The sequence below is a fragment of the Oryx dammah genome, unplaced genomic scaffold (genome assembly GCF_014754425.2).
Source record: "Oryx dammah isolate SB20612 unplaced genomic scaffold, SCBI_Odam_1.1 HiC_scaffold_18, whole genome shotgun sequence".
NCBI lineage: Eukaryota > Metazoa > Chordata > Mammalia > Artiodactyla > Bovidae > Oryx > Oryx dammah.
Window position 1 is genome coordinate 74023288 of NW_024070202.1, and position 13709 is coordinate 74036996.

At 36.1% G+C, this 13709-nt stretch overlaps 1 non-coding gene across 1 annotated transcript; it reads left to right on the forward strand.

Moving 5' to 3' along the window:
- Nucleotides 1-13371: 13371 nt before the first annotated feature.
- Nucleotides 13372-13443, forward strand: TRNAR-ACG. The gene has a single exon. It is a non-coding gene; the product is annotated as a tRNA-Arg (tRNA).
- The last annotated feature ends 266 nt before the right edge of the window (nt 13444-13709 follow it).

Genomic DNA, 13709 nt, shown 5'->3' on the forward strand with positions numbered 1-13709 from the left:
TTCTACTGAAGCTCTTTTAGATTGCGCCATCATCTGTATTTATTTGTTGAATATTTCAGCCTTCTTCTTCATGAATACACCAAAATTTCATGGAAATATCAACACCTACATGTGTTATTTTATAGTACCTCTGCCTTCACTTCTTTAAACTTAGATATTTAGCTAAGGAGATTTCCAAGAAAAGTGTTGAAATATAGTATGGCCTAATTCTTCTTGCACTTTTAGTAAACTGCAATTTTAAAGAGATAAATTAAGGGACAATTTTTTAAATCATAACATGTATTTTTTATTTGTAAAGTTGAAATTCAAAGTAGGTATAAAACTTTCAGAATTTAGATAGCTAAGAGAAAAAACAAAGAAGAAAAATTACTCTTCTCCAATTTCAAAGTTGGATAGGAAAGATGTGGTTAAAGAATTTGAAAGTTAATACTCACTCAGTCATGTCTGACTATTTGCATCCCCATGGACTGTAGCCCGCCAGGCTCCTCTGTCCATGGGATTTTCCAGCAAGAATACTAGAGTGGGTAGCCATTCCCTTCTCCAAGAGGACAAATTTTTAAACATAAAGAAACTGGAGCATGACCTCCTTACAGCCTACATCAACATCTCAGTCATCTTCGGTCATAAGGAAATATGTGAGCTCATCAAAATTATTGTGCTATCTCTAAAATCTCTGATCATCTTTTCCTATACCTCCAGTTAATAGACACTAGGAACAAACTTTGATCAGGGCCAAGTAGAAAACCAGACCTTTCCTTTTTTCATCCAATAATAAGGTGTCCCTATTTGTGGTGTCAGTGATGACTATGTGAATAGTTGGAACTCCCACTCCTATCCAGCAGTAATGAGAATGTTCCCTTGTTTCCCTTGGATCAGTAAGAGCCAAATGGTGAAAGCATGTTCCATATTCACCTGCCAGTGATGAGACAACACCCCTCATCCCTGGCAGGAACAGTACCAGAGAAAAACAACTACATAGGATTAAATAAGATTCAGAGTCTTATAAGAAAGTACACCAAATGTCCAAGTTCCAATTTTAAAAAATCTATCACTCATCATATCAAAAACCACAAAGATCTCAAAGAACCACAAATATCTCAGTAAAAGACAACAAAGGTGACAGACATGCTAGAATTATCTGACAAAGACATTAAGCTGACATCATTTAAATAAATGTTCAACAAGTACCTGTTAACATGCTTAAATGAAACAGCAAAATATAATGACTCAGCAAAACTACAGAAAACATAACCCCCCCCAAAAAAATGTAAAGAAGAAGCAAAAATTTTAGGATTGAAAAAAAAGTAGATATTTAAGCAGATTTCCAAACAGTGTTGAAGCATAATATTGGCCTTATTTCTTCCTGAGCTTTTAGTAAAATGCAACAAGAAATCGATAAATTAAGAGACAGATTTTTAAACATAAAGGAACCAAGGCATGATGATTTTGGAAACCCTCATCTTTCCAAATGAGGCAATGATGGCAAAAGATGCTGAAATTAAGAGATTTACTGTCAAAGTATCATATAGAGAAAAATCTGAGATTTGGGCTTTTTAGGGTTTTTTCTAATACTTTCAACGGATCAAAAGTTCACAGTATGCCATTAGAGAAGTATTTTTAAAGAAATTAGGGATTAAATGAGGATTTACTAAATAGCTCATAGAACTATATTCAGTATCTTATACTAATCTATAATGGAAAAGAATTCGAAAAAATATGTATGTATAACTATCATGTCACTTTTTATAAGAAACTAATACAATATTGTAAAATCAACTATATTTCAATAAGAAAAGAAATTAAAGGTTGACTTAATTCCATCTATGTCAGTAAAAATAAAAAATAGAGAAGATTGTTTCAAGAAAAACCTGTGCACAAATCTTATGATAATGTAGTAAATCCCTTGGGCATATGTGGGAGATCTACATAGCACCTCAGAATGTTTTAAGAGTAGAAACTCTACCAGTTTGGCTTGAAAGAGAAGGAAGGAAAATGATGGCTGGCTATTGAACCTGCAATATTTTATAAGCAGGATAATAGGTTGATAACACTATTCAGCTATAGACAGTCTACTATCCATGAAAAGGGACAAATGACTCAGAAGATGAAGACAAAAGCCCAGGACAGAGTTGTGATTTCAAAGAGTGAATCTGTGAACCTCATAAGATTATTCCCAGGCCCTGATGACAAAAAGTGTTTGCCCAACTACATCTGAAACTTGTTTGGGGCCTGTAACTGTGTTTTCCCTTTATTTTTCCTCTTTTTGAATGTGAATATTTATAACTACTATCCTATGCCTCTCACTATATTTTTGAACAGAGAATTTGATTTTTGAGTTTCAAAGGTTCACAAATGAAGATGAATTGTGCTTCCCTGGTGGTTCAGATGGTAAAGAATCTGCCTGCAAAGAGGGAGATCTGGGTTCAATCCCTGGGTTGGGAAGATCCCCTGGAGAAGGGAATGGCTACCCACTCCAGTATTTGGCTACAGAATTCCATGAACTGTATAGTAAATGGGATTGCAAAGAATCAAACATGACTGAGCAACTTTCACTTTCAGGATAGATTATACTCAGAGACTCACTCTATCCTTATATTTATTATTTAGATAATGAGATTTGGGACCCTTCAGATTCTATTATTTAGATGATAAAGATTTTGAAATTGAATTGATGCTGTAGTAAGTTGAGATTTAGGAGAACATTTGAATGGGATGAAGGCATTTTGTGTGTGATAGGGTGGTAAATCTTTGGGGGCTATAATGTAATAGAATAATGCTCCTTGCCAAAGATGTCTACATCCAGAACTTGTGGATATGTTTGGTTAAATGAAAAAATAATAATAATAACATAACAGAATTAGGATTCCTAATTTGGCTTTAACCTAGATGGGCTCAACGTAATCACGTTTCTTTAATATATAAGACAAATGCACAAGCATCAGTAACAGAGAGATACAACTGAAGATCTGACCAGACATTACTGGCTTTGAAAATGGAAAGTGAAAGTGAAGTCGCTCAGTTGTGTCCAAATCTTTGCGACCTCCTGGACTGTAGCCTACCAGGCTTCTCCACCCATGGGATTCTTGAGGCAAGAATACTGGAGTGGGTTACCATTTCCTTCTCCAGGGGATCTTCCCGACCCAGGGATCAAACACTGGGTCTCCTGCATTGTAGGCAGATCCTTTAACCTCTGAGCCACCAGGGAAGCCCCTTGAAAATGGAAGGGAGCTACAATTCAACAATGCAGGAAATGTCTATAAGCTTGAAAAGATAAGGAAAAAAAGTTTCCCCTAGAGCCTCTAGAAAGAAATACACCCTTGCCAATACAGTGACATTCAACTAGAGAGACCAATAAAAATATAAGATAACAAAGTTATATTGCTTTAGGCCACTATAGTTGTGGTCATTTGCTATAACAGCCATAAGGAAAATAAAGATTTCAATATGAACACAACCATTTGTTAGAATTATGTCACAAAGGTTTTAAAGCAGCTGTCATAAAGAAGCTCCAAAATCAATTACACACATTCTTGAGAATGATGAAAGAATTAAAAGCCTCAGTAAAGAAATAGAAAGTTTTAGGAAAGAAAAAGAAGTAGAGATAAATGGAAATTTTAGAAGATTAAAGTGTAATACTACATAAGACGCTCAGTGGATAGACTCTGAAGCAGAGTGGAGGAGATAGAGGAAAAAATTTGAAACTGAAAGATTAAAAAATACAAGTTCTTCAATTTAAACAGAGAATTAGACTTAAAAAAAAAAAGTACAGTGACATGGAGATTTATAATAAAAGTCCTAACATTTATGTCATTGAAGAAGACAGAGGGGAGGAATGAAAAAGTACTGAAGAAATGACTAAAAACTTTTCAAGTATGGCAGGAAATACAAAACTACAGCTTAAAGGCGCTAACAAGGCATAAATGAGATAAATCAATGCAAAGACACAAAAAATTAAAATTCTGCCAACTAAATATAGAATGTTACAAGGCACCAGAGAGAAAAGAAATCATATCTACAGGGAAAAGAAAATTCAAATAGCAGTGAATTTTACATCAAAAACTATGGAAATAAAAAGGAAATGGCACCGTGTTTTGCAAATAATGCAAGAAAAGATCCATTAACCAAAAATCTTAGCTCCAATAAAAATACCCAAAGAAAGAAAAGAGAAATTAGGGCATTCTAAAATGAAAGATCACTAAGAGAGTTTTCACCAGCAACTTACCCTAAAAGAACAGCTAAAGGACATTTCATAAACAAAAAGAAAATGATAAAAGAAGGAACTTTAGAACATCGCAAAGAAACAAGGTGGCAAGTAAAAATACAGTAAATACAATAGACTCTCCTCTATTTTCTAAATTGTTTTACAATTGAAGTAAAATTATAACACACTCTGAAGTGGCTCCAAATGTAGATAAAAGGTTATGACAATTTATTATAAATGTAGGAGGATAAAAAAAGTTAATGTGAAGAACTTTTTCTACACTTCACTTTTACTAGCAAAATGAATAAAAACTGAGGCAAGTTATGGATAGAAAATGTTTTTAACTCAGTAAAAATAAAAATATTTTCATAATTTGTGAGCTGTAACTTAAGCAATGCTTAAAGAAGATTAATAGCTCTAAATACATATACTGAAAGAACTAATAACAAGTTTTTACCATATAAAACTAGAAAAACTAATAACATAAGCTCTAAAAGTAATTACACAAGCTTTTACCATATAAAACTACAAAACAGAAAATAAACCTGAAGCATACACAAGAAAAATTAAAACAAAAATTAGAATAGAAACCAATGAAAACAATAGAGAATAACAACTAAACCAAAAGATGGTTCCTGGAGAAGTGCAGGGGAGAATACATTCATAAACATCTAACCAGAAGCAGAAGAGATTAAGAAGGGGTGCTAAGAATATACAGAAGAACTATACAAAAAAGGTCTTAATGACCCAGATAACCCCAATGGTGTGGTCACTCACTTAGAGCCAGACATCCTAAAATGGGAAGCTACATGGGCCTTAGGAAGCATTAGTATGAACAAAGCTAGTAGAAGAGATGGAATTCCACTGAGCTGTTTCAGATCCTAAAAGATGATGCTGTTAAAGTGCTTCACTCAATGTGCCAGCATATTTGGAAAACTCGGCAGTGGCCTCAGGACTGGAAAAGGTCAGGTTTCATTCCAATCCCAAAGAAAGGCAATGCCAAAGAATGTTCAGACTACCATACAATCACGCTCATTTCACATGCAAGCAAGGTAATGCTGAAAATCTTTCAAGCTAGGTTTCAACAGTACATGAACCAAGAATTTCCAAACATACAAGCTGGATTTAGAAAAGGCAGAGGAACCAGAGATCAAATTACCAGTATCTGTTGGATCATAGGAAAAGCACAGGAATCAAAAAAAAAAAAAATCTACTTCTGCTTCATTGACTACAAAAAGCCTTTGACTGTGTGGATCACAACAAACTGGAAAATTCCTTAAAGAGATAGGAATACCGGACCACCTTACCTATCTTCTGAGAAACCTGTATGCAAGACAAGAAGCAACAGCTAGAAATGGACATGGAACAAGAGAGTGATTCAAAATTGGGAAAGGAGTGCTTCAAGGCTGTATCTTGTGTCACCCTGCTTAATTAATGTCAATGTAGAGTACATATGCAGATGATACCACTCTAATGGCACAAAGCCAGGAAGAACAAAAGAACCTTTTGATGAGGATGAAAGAGGAGAGTGATAAATCTTGCTTACAACAACATTCAAAAAACTAAGATAATGCCATCTGGTCCCTTCGCCTCATGGCAAATAGATGGGGAAAAAGTGGAAACAGTGGGCAGATTTTATTTTCTTGGGCTCCAAAATCACTGTAGACCGAGACTGCAGTCATGAGTAAAAGACACTTGTTCCTTGGTGGGATTCCTTGGTAGATCAGATGGTAAAGAATCTACCTGCAATGCAGGAGACCTGGGTTCAATCCCTAGGTTGGGAAGATCCCCTGGAGAAGGAATGGCAACCCACTCCAGTATTCTTGCCTGGAGAATTCCATGGAGAGACCATGGGGTTGCAAAGAGTCAGACACAACTGTTCCTTGGAAGAAAAGCTATGGCAAACGTAGATAGCATATGGAAAAAGCAGAGACATCCATTTGCCAACAAAGGTCCACATAGTCAAAGCTATGGTTTTCCCATTAGTCATGTACAGATGTGATAGTTGGACCATAAAGAAGGCTGACTGCCAAAAAATCAATGCTTTTGAATTGTGATGCTGGAAAAGGCTCTTCAGAGTCTCTTGGGAGTAAAGAGATCAAACCAGTAAATCCTAAAGGAAATCAAGAAAAAAATAAGACTCGAATAATCAGGAATGAAAGAGAAGTTACAACAGATACCACAGAAATACAAAGAATCATGAAACAATTATACACCAACAAATTGAACAACGTAGAAGGAATGGATAAATTCCTAGAAATATACAACCTACCAAGACTGAATCATGAAGAAATCAAAAATCCAAATATAGTGATTCCCAGTAAGGAATTGAATCAGTAATTTAAAAAAACTCCAACAAAAGCCCAGGACACAATGTCTTCAGACATGTGCAAAAGGATTAGCACCAGTTCTCAAAATCTTCCAAAACACAGAAGAGGGGGGAATGTTTCTGAACTTATTATATACAAATATGAATGCAAAAGTATCAAAATTTTAGAAGAAAACAGGAGAAATCTATGTGACCTTGGTAAAAGTGTTTTTAGATACAACACCAAAAACACAATCCATGAATGAAAATATTGATAGTTTGGACTTTTTAAAATTTAAAATCTCTGTGAAAATCATTGATAAGAGAATGTAAAGATAAGCCACAGACTGGGAGAAAATGTTGCACAACATATGTGTCATAATGAATTTGTATCTAAAATACACCAAGAACACTTAAAGCAGCCCATTTTAAAAAATAGGCAAAAGATAAGAACACAGACATGTCACCAAAGAATGTATAGAAATAATAAACATATGAAAATATACATAATATCATTTGTCAAACCTAAGCGCCAAAGAATTGGTGCTTTTGAACTGTGGTGTTGGAGAAGACTCTTGAGAGTCCCTTGGACTGTAAGGAGATCAAAGCAGTCAATCCTAAAGAAAATCAGTCCTGACTATTCATTGGAAGGACTGATGCTAATGCTGAAGCTCCAATACTTTGGCTACCTGATGCGAAGAACTGACTTATTGGAAAAGACCCCAGTGATGAGAAAGACTGAAGGCAGGAGGAGAAGGGGACGACAGAGGATGAGATAGTTGAATGGCATTACCGACTCAATGGACATGAGTTTGAGCAAGCTCTGAGAGTTGGTGATGGACAGGGAAGCCTGGCGTGCTGCAGTCACAAAGAGTTGGACACAACTGAGTGACTGAAGTGATCATTTGTCATTAGGAAAAGGCTGCATAAAAATACCATGAAATACCACAACATACCTATTAGAATATCCAAAATCCCCAAGACTAACAATAACAATAGATGTTAACTTTCAGTGCTAAGTGAGAATGCAAAACGTTCTGTCACTTAGGAAGACAGTTTGGAAGTTCTTACAAAAGTAAATGTAGTCTTATCATAGGATCTAGCATACACATTCCAAGGTATATACCCATATGACTTAAAACTTAAGTTCAGTCAAAAACCTGCATATGAACACTTACAGCACCTTTACTCATAATCACCAAAAATAGGAAACAATGAAGTAAATAGGTATATGAAATGTTGCATATTTATAAAATGTAATACTATTCAGCAATAAGAAGGCATGAGCTCTCAAGCCATATAAAGACACATGAATCTTCATTACTTACTGAAAAGAGAAGGAAGGCTACATACTACATGATTTCATTTATATGGTATTTGCAAAAAGTAATTATAGAGACAGTAAATAGATTGTAGCCAGGCTCCTCTGTCCATGAGGATTCTCCAGGCAAGAATATTGGAGTGAGTTGTCATGCCCTCCTCCAGGGGTTCTTCCCAACCCAGGGATAGGACCCAGGTATCCTGCATTGCAGGTGGATTCTTTATTGACTGAGCCACCAGGGAAACCCAGTAAATAGATCCGTTTGCCAAAGGTTTAGGGGTAGGGGAGATCTGGAGGGTGAGATAGACAAGGTACAAGGAATTTTTTAAGGTGGTTATTTTTATATGATACTTAAATGGTAGATATATAAACTATGTTTTTGTCAAAACAATTAAAACTTTACACCCTCATGTAAGAATGAGCCTTAAAGATGAAAATATTTAGGAAGCTGAGGACCCAGGATGAAATATAGGCTGTGACACAAAAACCTAACTATAGTACAAATAAATGAAATAATCTAAAGAGGCAAGGAGGGTAAGCTAAATAACTTCAGAAATATGTGGTTTCTGTAAGACTAAAGGCCAAAGGAACTACACTTAAACACTGTGCTATCACTGATATAGTTGTTTACCAAATGGGTATGAGTAAAAATTCTGAAATCACTACACATTTATACTATAATTAAATAATTAAGCAAATGAATAATGCATGCTGGGAACTGAGTTGACATTCACGGTTACAGCAAAGCTAGGGAAGAAGGCCAGAATGATCCTTGTGATAAAGGAAACACCAATACAGAATCAAGTTTAGCTTAATAGCTATAGGTATGTGTGTATCTTAATATTTAGTAAATACCTTAATATTTAAAGATATATGTATATATACCAATTAATATACGCAAATATATTTATTTGATCTGTCAGCTGAGATGGCCTAGAAATAATGGCACCCCGGTAGTAACAATCAAAACTTGAATTGCCACTCATCTTCAACTATTTACATAGCACTTACACTATATTTGGGCTTTCCTGGTGACTCAGACAGTAAAGAATCTGCCTGCAATGCAGCAGACACAGGTTTGATCCCTGAGTCAGGAAGATCGCCTAGAGAAGGAAATGGCAACCCACTCCAGTATTCTTGCCTGCAGAATTCCATGGACAGCGGAGCCTGGTGGGCTACAGTCCATGGGGTTCCAAACAGTCAGACACGACTGAGCAGCTAACACTACTAGTAACAATCATACCTAGCACTCATCTTTATTTCTAATATTATCCTCTGAATGGGAAAATGGCTTATTTTTCTGCTGGGGCAGGAAATATACACGATGAGCATGGTGCACCTTATAATGCCAGAAAGTACTCTGGAAAAAACCTACAGTGATTGGGGGTATGTCAAGAGACATAGGGTCACTTTACAAAAGCTTACTATTATCAAAGCTGGAACAATGTGACAATCAAAAAAGTGGCATCGGATTATAACTCAACTTGAAGTATAAAATAATTAGAGTCTATCCTGATACAGATAGGAGACTGACTACATAAACAGAGAGCAAACAAATCTGCCTTGCAGAAGAATACTACATAATTAATGTAGATAATCCATTTTCAAGGAGGTAGAGCATAACTCTCCAGTATGTAAGTTTGTGTTGCACAATAGTGAAATCCTTCCAAAGAGTACAAGGAGCAGAAAAAGTGTAACTTTACAGTAGTGAAACCTGACAAGCACTACCTCAGCCTTGGTGATAAAGGACCAACATCAACAGTCATAAATCATGTTGGTAGTCTTTATCTTTGATGTGATGTGACAAGAATGGTATTTAACCTCTGTGGTTCCTACTCCCAAAAACCCATAACCCAAGTCTCATCATGAGAAACACATCAGACAAATCCCAATTAAGAGACATTCTACAAAATATCTGACCAGTATTCAGCAAAACTATCAAGCGCATCAAAATTGAGGAATGTCGGAGAAACTGTCAAAGTCAAGTGGGTCCTAAGGAGACACAATTAAATGTAATGCAGTATCCTGGATGAGATTATATTGGAACTGAACTAGGTAATAGCTAAGGAAATCTGAATAAGATAATGGACTTCAGGATAATGTAAAGCTATTGTTTCATTAATTGGGAAAATGTGTCGTAACATTTTAATGAGAAAAGCAACTGGCCATTTGTTTATCTGGACTCTATTACCTTCACAACTTTTTTATAAATCCACACCTATTCTGAAATACATTTGTTGTATGGATCAAAAAGCACGTTTATCAAACTTTTACAATGGTTCTGTTGCTGGTGGATTTAAGGTTCTTTCTTTTTTGTGAAATTATTCGGAGATGAAGTAATATGTAAGAAGAAAATTTATGTAAAGAGAAACTCCACAGAGTGTGAACCATCTCAGAAGGTGAGAGAGGGTCTCAAAATACAGCATGGTTACTTTTTATGGGCTGAGTAATTTCATAGGCTAATGAATGGGAGGATTATTCCAATTATTTGGGTAAAGGGGCATAGTTTCCAGGAATTGAGCCACCACCCACTTTTTGACCTTTTATGCTTAGCCTCAGAACTGTCATAGTGCTGATGAGTGTTTCATTTAGCATGCTAATATATTACAATGAGCATATGATGAAGCTCAAGGTCTACTGGATGTCACTTCTGCCATCTTGGACCTCATTGTCTGTAACTAGTTTTTGTCATGTCCTATGGCCATGTCTTTTTTTTTTTTTTAATTTTTATTTTTACTTTATTTTGCTTTACAATACTGTATTGGTTTTGCCATACATTGACATGAATCAGCCATGGGTGTACATGAGTTCCCAATCCATGTCTTTCTTTTAAAGGTTGTGCCCACCTGCCCACTTCCCTCCTATTTCAGTTTTACATTTAGCTAAATATGTATATTCTTACTTCTAAAGACAGAAAATCAAATGTTACACCACAATTATAATACATAAGGATCACTGACTCGATGGACTTGAGTCTGAGCAAGCTCTGGGAGTTGGTGATGGACAGGGAAGACTGGCATGCTGCAGTCCAAGGGGTAGCACGGAGTTAGACATGACTAGCGGTACTGATGGAGAAGGCAATGGCGGCCCCCTCCAGTACTCTTGCCTGGAAAATCCCATGGATGGAGGAGCCTGGTAGGCTGCAGTCCATGGGGTCACTAAGAGTCCGACACGACTGAGCGACTTCCCTTTCACTTTTCACTTTCATGCATTGGAGAAGGAAATGGCAACCCACTCCAGTGTTCTTGCCTGGAGAATCCCAGGGACGAGGGGCCTGGTGGGCTGCCGTCTATGGGGTCGCACAGAGTCGGACACGACTGAAGCGACTTAGCAAACTTAGCAAGGGGTACTGAACTGAAGGATTTTCGAGCCAACTTATTTGTGTGTGTGTGTGGCAAACTCTGGATAAATCAGAACTTCCTAGTATGGGTGATGACACTATCTAAAAAGTGTCTTAAAAATACAATTTCTGGAATCAGATCAGTCATCGTAGTTAACAGATAATTCCTTGACTCATGTGGGATAAGGATAGGAAGATTACTTCATAGGTATTGTTATAGGGCAGGAACAATAATAAATCTTTTTATGTTAATTTCTCATCAATACCACTTCCTTCAGAGTTGAGTAGAACTTGGGGTGGTTGCATTTGGTCTACCAGACAGGCCTTATTGAATCAGGAATTTTTAATCTATAGCTTACTCTGATATTGTTACTGTTAGCAACAGGCTTTGGTGTTCTTGCCAACTCACCATCCTACCTGTCTCCCCAATCAAGAACTCATCTTAATGTCTTCAGTCTTGGTTTCTAAGGAAGTTTAAAGCATAGTAGCCTAGGATGTATAGTTAGGTTCTCTCCCTTATCCCCAAACCTAGATCTCTTCAGAGACTACTAGTAACCTCTGCAGTTCTCAGATTGTGGCAACAAGGACTATACCACAAAGAAAGACTGAGAGGGATCTGGTAGACTAAGAGGGATCTCAGTAAATTGAGTGGTTGCTTGTAAATTACTGAATCAGTTACTTGTAAATTATTGAATCAATTACTGCACTCAAGAGGAAGTAAGGTCCTAAAGGACCAGGCCTGCATCAAGGCACCATCATCAAAGCAGGATTCAGACAGCCACATTTTAAATACACATGCAAGAATGAAAAAATATGGATGCTCTTACCAGAAGATGTTAGAATGAACACTAAAGCAGACAAAAGCAGGAGGTACCCGCTACCAGGCCCTTGCCTTATTATCTAAAGTTTTATTCAGTAAAATATGAAATCCATGCCTCAGCATCTTCATGGCTATTCTTTTGGGAAGCAAGTACCGAGATGCCACCTGCTTCTGTTTACTCTGCTCAAGCGTATACTACTATCATATATATGAAAATAATCATTTGTTCACACTATTCCACTGACTCCCAGGAACAATATGAAAACTCATTAGGTTACAGCTGTGAATCGCATCGAGTATTTATGAGGGCAGTGTCATTTAAGTGTAATCTACAATGTTATTAAATAATTGGTATGACCTGTGATTCTGAAAATTTCCACTTCTTCCTATTTATAGTTAATGATAAAACATTATTCAAATGGCAATTGAAAAAAAGATTTAAAGCAGATGTTAAAGTAAATAAGCTGTAACATTGACGTTCTGAAGTAACTGATAGAAAAAAGAACAATGAAAATAATTCTGGCATAGAACAAAACAGCATTGATATAAATTTGTAAAAGAAATAATTTTTCTATAAAAATTGTAAAGTAGAAATATGTGTATTTTCACACATAGCTCAGAGATCACATAAATGCCAAAAGAAGTGACGGTTGCTGAAATAAATGTGTTTTTTATGAAAAGCAAAGTAGTAAAACAAGCAAAATAGATGCATAAAATGGGTAAATTTTCAGTGTATTAGTTATCGCTGCCTCAGGGCAGCTGTAAATTACAAACTTGTTTTTAACTTTTTTTTTTGGTGTTCATGAATGTATTTCAGATCTGTACTTTCTTTCATAGCCCTTGTGATTTGACCCTTTTCTGATTTATAATCTTTTTTAAAGTTTATAAATCAAAGGATACCAGATAGTTGGAGGAAAGATTAATATGAAAAAAAAAACTAAAATGTGATACTAGGTAAGATACTAACTTTAGAAGTATCATTGTTAAAGTAAGTTTTAAAAGTTAAAACAAGTGCAACATTTTATTTCATCTCCCTTTATTTAAAAAATGTTATTTTTAATGAATGTAAAACCTGTTATTTTGCTTTATTCTTACAAAAAACAAGCAGTGCTACACACAGTGACTATGAAATGTTTAAATGACAAATTCTTATTCTTATGGTCATAGTTTCCATATAAGTCAACGTGATTATCTCTGTGGTGAAAACATTTGTGATGAGACAGAACAATTATATATTAAAAATGCTTTTATGGCATGCCAATGAATCCTTCAGACAGAAGAGTCATTTTATTTTCTTATATTGATGCCTAAACAATTCACCCTAGCACCTAGAGCCACAGAGAAAAGAACAGAGAATATGCACCTCTGATTAGCATGGGCTTCCCTGGTGGCTCAGATGGTAAAGCATCTGCCTACGATGCAGGAGACACAGGTTCGATCCCTGGGTTGGGAAGATCCCCTGGAGAAGGAAATGGCAACCCACTCCAGTATTCTTGCCTGGAAAATCCCATGGACTGAGGATCCTGGTAGGCTACAGTCCATGGGGCTGCAAAGAGTCGGACACGACTGAGCGACTTCACTTTCACTTTTCACTTTCAAATAACTACACACCCTGATGTGCATACCTGGCATCTATCTATACAAGCATAATTAAGAATTGCAACAAAAATGCAAGAGCTATTAAAAATGTTTGATTCTCCATCTTGTAAGGGGACTATC